We start from the raw sequence: 13,881 nt of genomic DNA on the forward strand, positions 1-13,881 counted from the left end.
GGTGTAGCTAAGTGGTCCCTATGCAAACAATAGTGGTTGCTAGGTGGCGGCTATGGTGTTGCTTGGTGGTTGCTATGGTATCTCAGGTAGTTTATATGGTGTTGCTTGGTGGTTGCTATGGTATCTCAGGTAGTTTCTATGGTGATGCTAAATGGTTACTAGATGGATTCTATGGTGCTGCTAAGTGGTTGCTAAATGAGTGCTATAGTGCTGCAAGATTGTTATGGTGTTTCAGGTGGTTGATATAGTGTTGCTTAGTGGTTGTCAGGATGCTGCTGGTTAATTGCTAGGCAATTGCTATGGAATTCCAGATAGTTTTTATGCTGGCATTAGGCATGGTGTCAGTAGTCTCTGCCCAGTCTCTGTGTCTAACTGGTCATTTGCATCCGTCTATTGTTTTGTGTGAAACTGACCAACGGACACTCAGACTCTCTGAGTCTTCTGCCTCTAGCTGTTTATAAACCATTTTATTCATCCATTCCACTACTTTGTGAACCTAAGACTCTTCCTACAGTGCTCTAGGTCACACTGGGAGAGCTGATATTGTTCTGCACACTCTGATATAAAAGATGTGGATATTATCTTATATGCAACTGCCTTTAAAGGCAAATGTCCTTAGACCCAAGAGAGTTAAAGTAGCTTAATGCATTCATTAGAAGGGGTGTCCAGAAACATCTGGACATATGGTTTATAAATACAAAATAATAATGTAAAACAGGCAATAAATACAAAGCTAAGTTAAAAGGCAAATTGTTGCTCAGCCACAGATCTCTTTCGAAATTATTGCAATGGTGCATACCATCTAAATAAGTAAATAAATATAATAATATTAATAACATAATAATAATAATAACAATAATAATAATAATGACAATAATAATAATACATTATTAATATTAATAATATAATATAATAGTACAAAAAAAAAACACTATTCACATTGAAGAGAATGTTCAAAAGGAAGCCCAGCCGTGTAGCAGGGAAACACCCTCTGTGCTAAATCCTCTGTTACATAACATTTAGGGCCCATGATCCTTTGCAGTATATCAAAGAGCTTGATATAAGATACCCTGTTGTCATGGTAACCAGTGCGGAGCACACTGACAACAAGATTTTCAAGGCTGTTACAGCCACTGCATGTTGCCGACTTGAACAGGGAGAATTCCTACTGCGGTACAACTGTTTGCCCTGGCATGCCCCGTCGACCCACTGGGCAAATGTCCCAAATGTGAGTGATCTTTTAAAAAAGTGGATTTCGGCCCATGCTCAAACAAATCACTAGTCGAAAAAAACACATGTGAAAAGAGCTAAACTAAATTATAATTACATCTGCTATCCATTGGTCCACATAACTGTGTTGTTGCTACTGGGTCAGTAAATTCAGTATGTTGCCATGCAGGAAAGACACAGGCTCTCTTCTCCATCTGTCACAGCAACCAAAGACCCAAATGAACAGACCAATGAAGCTGTGCCTACATGCTCTGCACACTGATCTTTAAGTAGTACTGATTATGTGTCAGTGAGCCAGAAGACCTAGTGATTCATCAGTCTGATGTCAAACTAAGCAAACAGACTTACTGACTCGCAGGGATAGGCCATGTATTGAATATTTACAATTCATCTGAGATGACTTTTAGGTAAACAACTGTGATCTCAATATCTGTATAATGTAGTAGCCCCAAGACTGTAAGCACGCACAGTAAGCCTCAAATGAAGATTCAGTACTTAAAGCAACTGAGAAGCTCGGTGTATGAAAACACCATATGTGGAAGATCCAGGTTCAATTCCCTTTTCAGGCAGGAATGGTGCTGGTATAGACATCTTTTGTCGATTGTTTCAAGTCCAACTGAAGAAGAGGAACTGCTTCACGCTGACCGAAAGAGAGAATGGGGGTAACCCTGGCACCTTTTCATATTTTATTAAACATCCATGCAGTGCAGAAATCGAGTTTTCCTTCCACTGAATATTTTATCCATTCCACCTCGCTTTAGCTCACTGGCCCTTCTATCTCTCTCGTTACCCCCCTTCCCACCCCTCTCTGCATTGCTGCAGTGCTCAATGATAAAGAAGATGTGGTTGCCAAGGCAACTAAATTAGTCAAAAGTAAGTCTGAACACAGTTCCACATGGCTGCAGCATGGATGGCATGCGCACACACAGGTGGGGATGGACATGGGCCAGAGAACATGCAATATGAGCCACAGCCAACAGGTCTGAGGTCAAGGATGTAGCTGGTGCCCCTTATGTCCTTGTGGGTCTCACAGTGAACTGATACATACAGATGCACATACAGAAGGCCTAGGTGTACTGCTTAGGATCTACTTTCCAGTAATGTTTCCAGTAAAATATTTTTGATGTCACTCAGAAACCTTAAAATCTCCATATTTGCTTTTTACCTTTTGATATAATAAATAAGGATTAGCAAGGGTTTTGCAGAGATTTCATCACTTCATCAACACAACACCATCATGTAAAAACATTCCGCCTGGATTCTCCAGACAGTAAACGATCTTGTAAGAAGCTGACATGTACTTTTGTACAAATATACTTTACTTTGACCTTTTCTATAGGTTTACAAACATACATTTTAGTCCTGAGGCACAAACCCAGCTAATTAACCCTCTTTTTTAAAAGCTTACTGTATTCTCAACTGTCTGGGCTGAGCATCATTACAAAGATCACAACTGCAGTTGAGATGAACTTGACTTTGAGAGGGATTTCAGAGCTTTAATACATAACAGCTTTGAAAGAAGTTCAGTCAGTTCAGTCAATAAAAAAACAAACAAAGAACAGCCGGAGCAGAAATCATTCTGCTGCTGTGTCAGGATTTAAAAGAATTAAATGTCTTAAGCGCAGAGCAAACATGTAGGTTTTGTAAAGAACTAAAACTACCTGTGATGTCGACCTGCTTGAACATTCACTTTGCTTATGTTTTACAGTCACTTTCAGAAGGAAGTTGCTGGAATCGTTTCTTTGACCACTATTCTTTTTTTCTGTTGTACACATTACTTCTTTTATTAGCATCTCTGAAGATATTCGGTCCATTTTGACAAGTGAAGCACTGGTCATTAATATGCACAAGCTACTAGGATGGAGAACTGACCTCGCCTTTTAGTATCCCACGTAAGAGAGAGTGAGAAGGGGAAATACATTTCTGATACACATAGAATGTTGGCTTTGCCTGGCTGTTGTTGAGATCACATATGAAACTACCTTGGTGGTAAAAAGGCAGCACTGCACTATAAATTCCCATGGCACATGTTTTAGTATCTCCGGTTTTACTAATCTGACCCACAAAGTATTACAAAAATTCACTATTGTGACCATTTATTAAAATGTATTAAAAAACACAAAAAATATTTCACCATAATGGCAACTTTACTTGGCAAACATCCTCTGAACTTTAATTGGAAGGCAATGCAATCGAAGCCATTTTGGAGCATTTCTATTGGTTCATTAATTAGGAAGGTATGATACAATATAAAAAACAACTGCCAGATTTAAAATATGTGAAAAAGTGAAAAAACAAAAAAAATAGAGATTTAAAGTTTTTGCATGACCACACCAATAAATTGTATGGCTGTCATTAAAGCCCCAGGTTAACATATTTGAATATGTTACATTTGTGTGAAGCCTTTTTACTGAACAGTATGATGGGATATTTGCAGTACAGGTTTCTTTTATTATCAACCTACTCCACACCGGCCAGCTCTGTGGCTGTATTAAACCATAGAAGACACTCACTAAGAGGTAATCATCTGGTTAACCCCCAGCCACTCTCTACGTCACCGTCTAAGATTACAGGCTACCCATTAGAAACAATCATAATTACTGTTCTGAATCATTAAAACATAGGATAGACTACCAGACACACAATGACCCCTGGGTAACAGTCACAGAGACAGATGGGGAGCAAGAGAGGGGAAGAGAGAGAGAGAGAGAGACATACTAAGGAGTAATTTCATTTCAGTCTAGTAGTGATTTTACACTTTGAGAATATTGGAACATTACATTTTCCATTACATGTCCATTTGAAGAGCACTACACTTACTCTAATGTCTTTATGTAGTAGGGAGACCTTTTTCAAAACATGACACTAATTTCTTTAGTGAAATTAAAGATATGTCTAGAAATATAAAATACACTGCAACACACACCAGACAGTGTTGCAGGAGTGCATGGAGACACATCCGGCCTGCCCCGATGAAGCCATGTCTTGGGACATATTTAATCACGAAGGCTGAACCATATTTTCAAGGTGTTGCCTCAGCCTACGACCGAAGTGCAGTGGTCAATCAATTAGGACATGCTAGTAATGCAATGCTAGTAGTACAAGAAGCTAACCCATTTAAATTGCAGCAAAGTGTTTGGAATAGCATGACATCTGTTTGTTTTCTCTTGAAATTGTCCTAATTAAGTCATTATCTAACCCATTTACTTCAAATCTACCCCAGGGTCTTGATTACCTCAGATTTCAGCATGTTTTGATTGCTTTGTAATGGCCCTCTTTGGACAAGCAGTTAAACGTGCCATTTTGTATCACTGGGAATAATGTGCCCAAACAAAAGATTTAGCTTGAGAATCTATGTCTTACAGTCCGTTACGCAATAGTTCTGCATAGCTCTGTTGGATCAATACAGATTCAAAGAAACATCATACTACCAGCCTATATGAGAGGGCCTTGTGTAGCCCTTTGCTCTCAAGGTTCAATAACTTGACAGCTTATGATGACATCTAAGTAAAATAATAAAATAAATACATAAACAAATAAATAAAGTACAAGCAATGGATCATCTGCAGATGGACTTGTTTAGTTGCAACTAGAGAATGTCATTAACAAGACACCAGTGTTTTGCTGTGTTGTTGTGAACAAACAACTGTTCATGTCAGTCAGATTTTCCAGTGATTTGTATTAAGGGCTGATAATGAGACTGAAAGCTCAATTACTGCAGATAGGGAGGTTTAGGAAAATGATGATTTACATAATGCAGCATGATTTACTGATTCCCTTTCAGCTGTGTAATGATAGTAATGAACTACACTTTTGTCACAGTTTCCCATTTTTGTCTCCGCCCCTTCTCTCTACAGCGCTACACAGGCATGAAAGTGAAGCCCAAACCCGACCCAAGCTGACCTGATCTGATCAGGACTGTCTGATATCAAAGGGGGATGTGCACACAAGGGTTATACATGTTATTATGTACACTTACTTTTTCTAGCCTGCACTGTGGATGGTTACTCAATGTGTTCAGTAAAAGACATGAACAGTATAACTGTTTGTGTGTTATGAGATTAGTCAGGTTGTGTTTGTCTACAATTCTGACTGACATAACGATCAGACAACATTTTATTAGTAGAGCTGTCAAACGCTAAAAAAATTATTGTGATTAATCTCAGAATTTCATATAGTTAATCGCCATTAATCGCATTATTAAAAATCTGTGTAAATGTTATAGAAAATACAGAGACAGATGGTGAGCAAGAGAGGGGAAGAGAGAGAGAGAGACTAGAGTAATTTCATTTCAGTCCAGTAGTGATTTTATACTTTGAGAATATTGGAACATTACATTTTCCATTACATGTCCATTTGAAGAGCACTACACTTACTCTAATGTCTTTATAAAGTAGGGAGACCTTTTTCAAAACCCAAAAAAGTGCCCTCTTCGTTTCATATAGCTTGTGAATCTTGTTGACAATACATATTTCAGACAGGATGTACTATGGTGATTCAGCCTGATAGTAACTGTAGCCTTAGTTTTGTCCAGTGAGCCATGTGGCAAACGATTGAAATGAAACTTCCCATTTAACAGACCTTTCTCCATCACTCACTTACTCCTCTACTTTTAATGAGAGATGTTGCGCACGGTCAAGTCTCAACATGAACTACGGAGGACTCACAGGGACAAATAGAATTTGCATTAATGGCACTATTTTTTTTTTATCGCCCTAAATTGATATAGCGTTAATGCGTTATTATTGTGCTAACTTAGAAAGCCCTATTTATTAGTAATCAGAAATCCAAACTCATGGATTACTCACTTTGTCTTGCAACTGAAAGGTTCAAGGTGTACTCTAATAGCTCTCCCTCTGGGCCTCAGCAGTGAAGCCAAAGTCTGTTCACTAAGCAGCCATGTTTGCAGTGCCACCGGGCAGTTATTTCCAGTCATACACGACCAGGCTTGTATCCCTGTGAATGGGAAGACACCAAAATACTGGAAACTTAACATCAAATTCAAAATATATTTTAAAGCACTGAAAATGTCTGAGATGAATAATTTGTAGCATCTGGCTCAATAATTCGCAGATCTTCACATCAGGGGGATTGCTCCGCTAGCTGCATTACCAGGAAGCTGATTGGTTCATTTTGTTATAGTGCGGGACTTCATCCATAAACAGTAGCCATGTTGAGCTTTACAAGAACTTCCATCCATATTTCATCCATTGGTCGGTCTCCTCATTTACACACTGGAGTTCACTTACAATGAGGACATTTCATAAGTACCTCTGTGCTTTCTAAACATAGTATTTCTGAGTGTTACCCCATTTTGATATACCTGCCTGCCCTGACCATGAGAACAGAACAAGCTTAAATAAATCCACTCTGCACATGCAGCCTGTGTCTAGCAATTCATTCAATTTTGGCGGTTAGGTAAAGACAGATTTATGAAGGTTAATTCTTATTTTTTCAGATTTCTGACAGTAAAACCATTCCAAAAATATGCTAAATAAGAAGGCCCTTAATCTTACTTTATAAAGATGTCTGACCTCTCACACGCTGGCATGGACAGAACACCGTGACAGAACAAAGGGCAAAAGTGCAGCACTTCAGAGAGCTGTCTGAATACACCTGGTTGCAGATTAAAAGAGCCCATTTATCCTATTCTTGTTTGTGAAAATGGTTTGCAATTCAGCACACAAGCAGAAAGCACACAGGAGGAGCAGAAACAGAGAGAGAGAGAGAGAGAGAGAGAGAGAGAGAGAGAGAGAGAGAGCAGAAAGAGAAAGTGAGGCATATTTTCAAGGGAAAGCTGCTGTTTTACAGGTCCTGGCACCTTCCAAGCTGGTTGTGTAACTTGGCATGAACAAGTGCTTCCTCCTCCACACCAAATCTCCAGTGAAACAAAGGATCACCACAGGGAAAAGGAGAACGCAACAGGCAGTGCTCCAATAGCACGTGATTCTTGCCATTAAATCCAGCTCCAGCTGCGAATGACATTCATTCACTCCTTTTAAATTAAAGCCTTTTGTTTGCTTCGGGGGTCTTCCTGTCCCACTTTCCAGGTTAAAGTGCAGCCCTTTTTCATTTCACAAACTACTGTGGAATTAGTCTCAAAGGAGAAAAAAAGTCTTCTTTTATGAAATGTTATTTCCATCTCACAAATCGTGCAATAGTATCACCCAGGTGGGATTTAAACAGCGAGTCTATTACTGTCAGCCAGGTGTTTTCCACCTGTGTGCTACTTGGACTACAGTGTTGTTTTTTCTTTACAGTAAAATTCAGAAATTGCTGCAAATATCATGAACATTAGGATCAAGACAAGGGACACTATCTAACACCCTGCACAAGGTGTGTCGTGATGCTCATTGCTGTCTTACACCCTACCAACAGTCTATTTTCACGTTTAAATATCAACGGTGCTTGCAAATATATCTACACGGATGGGCGCGGTGATCTCAAAATTAGATGTGTTCAGGTAAATGATTGAAAACAACCTAAGCAGATGCCAACAGTCAGACGTTCATAGGCATGGAATTGTCAACAGGTGCGTGCCAAACACGCGCACACCTCCGCTGAAATAGCAATCCGCCAAAGTCAGACCGCACCTGGCTCTTAAAGGGAATGGCAAGAGACACGCTGGTTGGTTTATTGCATGTTATGCCCAAAACACACCCATGATTAAGACACTTAGTACGTGCTTTCGCGCATTTCAAGCCACGCATGAAATTGTTACAACAGCAAAGACACACTGACATGGCCTAAAGCAAGCTGCATGGTCACAGTTGGCATGCTCAACTCCTGACAAACAACACCACACCATAATGCCCCCTCCACCAAACTTTACATTTGGCACAATGCAGTCAGACATGTACTGTTCTCCTGGTAACCGCTAAATCCAGACTCGTCCATCAGATTGCCAGACAGAGAAGCGTGATTCTCCAGAGAACACATTTCCACTGCTCCAGAGTTCATCATGGTTAGGATGCTGTGGCTGGAGTAGGTGTAATTTGTAGGAGGCAGTGTGTGTGTGTGAAGGTAGGAGGGAGTTAGATATCTCAACTTGAATATGAAAATGAACTTTAATACATAAACAATAACTCATGCCAGTGTAAAAAACAAAACAAAAAATGTAATATATAAATAAAAATAAAAAGGTCAAACTGTACTTTAGGCTGTGGCCAATTGACTGTGGTGGAAAGCAGTTTGACCAACGGTTGATGTAGATGCAGGTACATTTAGACCAACAGTGGCGGTAAGAAGGCTTAAAACTACATCTGCACACATAACATGTGAGGGTAGAAACAAACACAGAATTGAAATCACTGTAAAATCCCGGATTTTTCACACAATTAAAAAATCCTGACTGGATGCATTTTTCACATACCAAAAAGTGGACGGGTCCAGGAAAAAGAGGACATCTAGACACCATAGTTTAATATATCTAAAAGCTCACTGAGAGAAGAGTATTACACCAAATGGTTATTTATACACTGATTGATGCCTGTGATTTGACATTAGATCTGGGAATAAACTGTATTTCCATGCAGGGTGGAGGGATACGCTTGAGGCATTGTTCAGCCAAGTCCTGATTTCTCACTTGATGTTTTACCATCATCACTACAAGACTCAAACATGTCTAGCTTCACTGGTGGTTTTGTATAGCAAATAAATGGATGCATTTGCCTAGTGTTCATTGACTCTTTATCCCAAACAATTTTAGAATTATTATCTGACTGAAGTGTGTACAATTATTGTAGAACTAGGAGTTTATCTCTAATTTGGTTGTTAATTAAAACGTGTTTTTGAAAAAACGTAGTCTGACAGACCAAGTTTTCCTTACATCAGAACTTTCTGCCTTCTATGTGAATGGTCCACAGTATTTCAGTACATAGGGTTTATTGGACATCTATATGTCTATATATAAAATATCTTTATATTCAGAAGAGAAGTCCAGAATTAAGAAGCTTTGCCAATGCTTCAATCAAAACCCAACTCCACAATATAGAAAGCAAAGAAGAGAAGATGGTTTCTCATCACTGACAGACATCTTCGTTTGTTTTCCGTTCTGTTCAGTGTTACATAAGGCGTGAGCAGCTTTTTCAGTCCTCTGACTGATGTGAATACTACAGAAAAGCCTTGTGCAGGACGCCAGAACGGCCGCTCACCTTTGATTCAGTCTCCCACTCACACCCACAGCTCCTCAGCTCCCACTGGCAAACGCAGGCTGTGGTGTCACTCCACCGCCAGCCACCCCCCAACTTCCTCTCGGAAGGCTTGCCTAATAAAGAGCTCTCACGCTCACGCTTGAAAAAAGATGAACAGGGAAGTATGCAGTTCTGTCTATGAAAGCAATGGATTAGCAATGAGAGTAATGCATGCTGTCGTTTCTGAAATGTATTTCAGCACATTGGGTTTGAAATGACAGAATATCTAGGCAGACCTCCACCCAATATTAAAAACTGATTCAGATACCTAAACATAAACCCCAATGTAAAGCACTTAGCAAGCGCAAAACAGTTTTTGATAAAGAAGAAATTTTTTCTTGTATTCTGCGACGTATAGGTGAAACATACTGTAACACCGCTAATATCAAAGCTAAACAGTACAGCTGCATTTGAGCCTTCAGCTCTATTACCCATTGCTTCAAAATGCATGTTCTACTTGACTTATGACAGGTCATGGTCCTGTCTTTGATTCTTTGATTCTAAAAAAAAAGACACTTCAAAAAAAGTGGTTTTTGGACTGTTGTACAATAGAAAGGCCGATACGAACAGAACTAACTCTATATTGGGTTCTGGGGTCTTCTTTCTTTACAGGACCTACTATTTTAGTTCCGAGTGGAACAGCCATTTCAAGGTTTTTCTTTCTCTTTACCAGAGAAAATTACAGGCAGAATCAGATTTGTTCACCCACCTCAGCTCTGATCATTTCATCTCAACACATCTCCTTAATTTCCCAGGCAAACACTGCCTTTCATTTTAAAAATAGGGAGTTTGGCCAATTTATTTGCTATATGCAGTGCAGCCACAATGTATTTAAACCCTATACCATTTTCTGTATCTCTGCATACATTTGGTGATGCTAATAAGCTTGTTTGCAAGAACTGCTCTTCTGAGCTCCTTCCACAACATTTCTGTTGGATTAAGGCCATTTGACTTGGCCGTTCCAAAATGCTGAGTTTATTCAGCTTTAACCATTTCTTTGCAGATTTATTTTGTTTTAGCGTTGTGCATAAGTGCATGACCCACTTATGGTAAAGCTTTAGTTCACAGACATTCTCCTGAAGAATTTGCTGGTACCAGCCAGAATTCACAGGTCCATTAATAATGGTGGTCTTGTTCCCCAGGCAGCGTCTTAGCCCAAACCATAAATTCATCTGTCCACAGAAAATTCCTGCAAAAAGCTTCTGTCCATGTGGTCTTGAGCAAACTTTACACAAGCAGTAATGTTTTTTGTATTTGTTTTTTTTAGGTAGGGTCTTTCTTCTTGTTATCCTGTCATACACACCTAATGCTGGACATTTTAATTACCCAATGCAAAAGAGGCCTCACAATGGACTAATGGAGGCCAAATGGTTCTGCAGCCTTCTCCAGCCTATAGGCCACAAATATCAAATATATACCAGACCTTGATAATGAAGACCCACGCTGATGTTCTTGAAACATGGAAGGGCACGGGAATATAGGAACTTAGACCTGACTGCCTGACTGAGACTCATACTCCTAGGTTATGTTCAGACTGCAGGCAAACTAGGTTTGTTTCTCAAATCAGATCTGTTGACATCACAAACCTATCTGCATGGGTTGTAGGCACTAACAAGCTGATTTCATAAACGAAAGCAGGAGAGATGGAGGTTGCTCCAGATTTTTGGACAGGTTGCAGTTTTTTTGCGTTGTAAGTGACCCAAAGAAACGTTGAAATCGTCCAGAGCATCCAGAAAAATGTAAGCACAAAGATGAAGATCAGATCACATTTTAGGTCAAATGTGTACAGAAATACAGAAAAGAAATTCACAGGTTTGTGTGCACTGTGTATTCTGCTTGTGCATATTCAGTTTAATCCCTTTGCGAATCGGGAACCAATGGATACTTTGGAGGAGTCTCTCAACCTTTATTTGGGGTGGGTGGAAGGATATTGTCTTCATCTGCGGGAGGAGACAGCTATAAAGCATAGCCTTTATAGGTATCATATATCATCAAATATCGTTTTTGTCCTTTTTGGTAATTTTATTGCCAATCAGATGTATTTTATCACTACTTAGGCGGGCAAACACAGGATTTATCAATTCATATTATGCTCACAGCCGCAAAATATATTGGTGAGTTACATCCTGTCTTAAACCAGAGTTCTATTAAGTTCTAGTGAGTTCTAGCATACTTGTATGTGTCCCTGGTGACTGGTAGTGATACGATTTTTAAGAGATTTAAATTGAAAGCAGTAGTATGTCACAGGTTATAATGTACTTAGAACACATGCACATGTCTTTGAAAGAGGATCCGGCCCCGGTTGCTGGTTACTTAAGCAGCCGTGGCACTGATAATGATGCTAATACAGACAGCATTGCTACGACGAATATGGAGATTTTAGAACAGCAAACTTAGTCCTCATCTGGTCACTCACATGAACCTAGAACTGAAGAGAGTGAGACAGAGTCCTTGTTAAAACCGGAATAAACACTGGCTTGACCTTTGAAAGGTAGGGAGAGCTCTGTGACCTGTGAGTATTCAAAAGTGACTGTGATGCTGAGTTGGTGTACCTGCATTACAGTGTAGTACAGTGCAGTTGCTGGTTAGCTTGCTAATGCTGTTGTTTAAAAAAAAAAAAAAACAGAGCTAGTCACTATTCTCAGAAATGATCAAGTGCTATTCTTGCCATTATTTTGTAAAAACAACCTGACTAAAGTGGATGCTCTATATAGCTACTGGACATATGCTAACTGTTTATTTCCATATTGCTGCCCCTTTAAAGAAAGTCTTCAGACTTTTCCATTTTCCCCATTTTGAGTTGTCTATGTTTGTTGGACATAACGGTCTCTCTACATTGTGACAGGATTTAATCATAAATGAATGAAACTATTTAAATGGTTTAAATCCTAAATACAGTCATGATGCTGATAAGAAGCTGTACATAGTACATAGTTTTGACTGAGCTCTCTCTGAATACTCCACTCTCAACTAATCCACTAACTGAACCAAAGAATGAATTAATTTGCTCTAAAAGGAAACCACACAACAACACACGTTTTAAAAGTACTCTTCCAGATGCACAATGCAATCACCAAAGAGGTCTCCAAATCCCCAATTTGTTTCAAGAATTATTCAGCAATTGATTTAAAACCTTTAACCCTTAATATGTTATTAATAAACAATATTATTTCTGGTCTATTTGATATGGGTGTACTTCCAAATGAATGACAACAGTGTGGACTATAACCCCTAAAGCCTATAAAGCATTCTAGATTACACCTATTGCTAGTCAAGATGAAAGAGTGACCTGAAACTGACATATGGCTACTGACTATTTTATATAATAGGCTTATACACATGGTGGTTTGCAATAGCATGACCAATGTTTGCCCAAGTTTCACATTACTAAGTGAGCCGCTGTACCTCACCTTTATAGAATATAAAGTGCTTCTCTGCCAACATAATAGAGCATCTCTATAGAGTGGTATGATGAAGAAATTAAGAATAAATGTGTTTATGATGAGCTATAGAAACCAGGAGAGACAAAGACATGAAACGTGAGAAAAGTGAGAAAAGGAGCAAGAGGCAAATAATCCAGCACCAAAGAACGTGAAATCTTCACAAGAATTATCTCTAACACACAGTTCAGCTTGACCAGCTTTGTGCAGAAAACTGAGAATCACACTTCTTAAAATGTGGCAGCAGACTGTGTGAAACGCTTACTCATTTCAGGCTCACCCATGTCAATCAACCCAAAACTCCACTGTATTGTCTTTACAGGAACTAAATACATTTCATGTTACTACTTAGACAGCAAACCAGTTATGGTCCATATCTATACTTTCATCTGGCCCACATGAATGACTGAATGAATTTGTCCAGATCTGGGTGCCAGAACACAGCTACAGTTAGCGTCAGTTGAGCCAGTTTTGAGTTCAATGCTGTACAAACATGTCAATGTAGCTGCTACTGCTGGGCCAAATGTGGCCCACAATCTATTTGACAATTGTCATGCCTGATTCTTAAGTTCTTATTTCTTATCTTGTTCTGGGATAAATTTATGGGATGGGTATTTGGGATGAAAACTATGTTTTCCTTAGTCTTCCTCTGTTGGATTTGTTGGGTTGAGTGGGAAGTTGGGTGGATCTCATTTTGACACATCTGATGTCAAATTGGCCACAAAATTAGTCAGAGTGCACAATATGTTACCTCAATATGTCGACTAACTCAATTCTATGAATAGTTAATCTAACCTGCTTCCCCCATCACATGGCATGTCCCCAACACCTATGTTTATCATTGTAAGTTTGCTGAAAAAAGCCTATAATAATAATAAAATACCACCAGATTTATAGTGTGATCTACTCTACACAGTTAGCTAGCACTAGTGTTTCATAAATACTTTTATTATACAGATATTATTTTACAACACCAGCACTGTTACTGACCAGAGGGGTATTTACACTGCCATTTTAAT

At 39.1% G+C, this 13,881-nt stretch overlaps 1 protein-coding gene across 8 annotated transcripts in view; it reads right to left on the bottom strand.

The window, feature by feature from the left end:
* LOC140562259 (disks large-associated protein 2-like) overlaps positions 1-13,881 on the bottom strand; it is a 140,704-nt gene that overhangs the window by 83,097 nt on the left and 43,726 nt on the right. Inside the window, exon 1 of one of the 8 annotated variants that reach the window (XM_072687791.1) lies at positions 6,039-6,071. The exons of the other annotated variants lie outside the window; for them this stretch is intronic. The gene's annotated coding sequence lies outside the window, so the exon portion shown is untranslated. Of the gene's footprint in view, positions 1-6,038; positions 6,072-13,881 lie in introns of those variants that run through there. 8 annotated transcript variants of the gene reach the window in all.

This window comes from Salminus brasiliensis, chromosome 1 (assembly GCF_030463535.1).
Source record: "Salminus brasiliensis chromosome 1, fSalBra1.hap2, whole genome shotgun sequence".
Classification (NCBI taxonomy): Eukaryota; Metazoa; Chordata; class Actinopteri; order Characiformes; family Bryconidae; genus Salminus; species Salminus brasiliensis.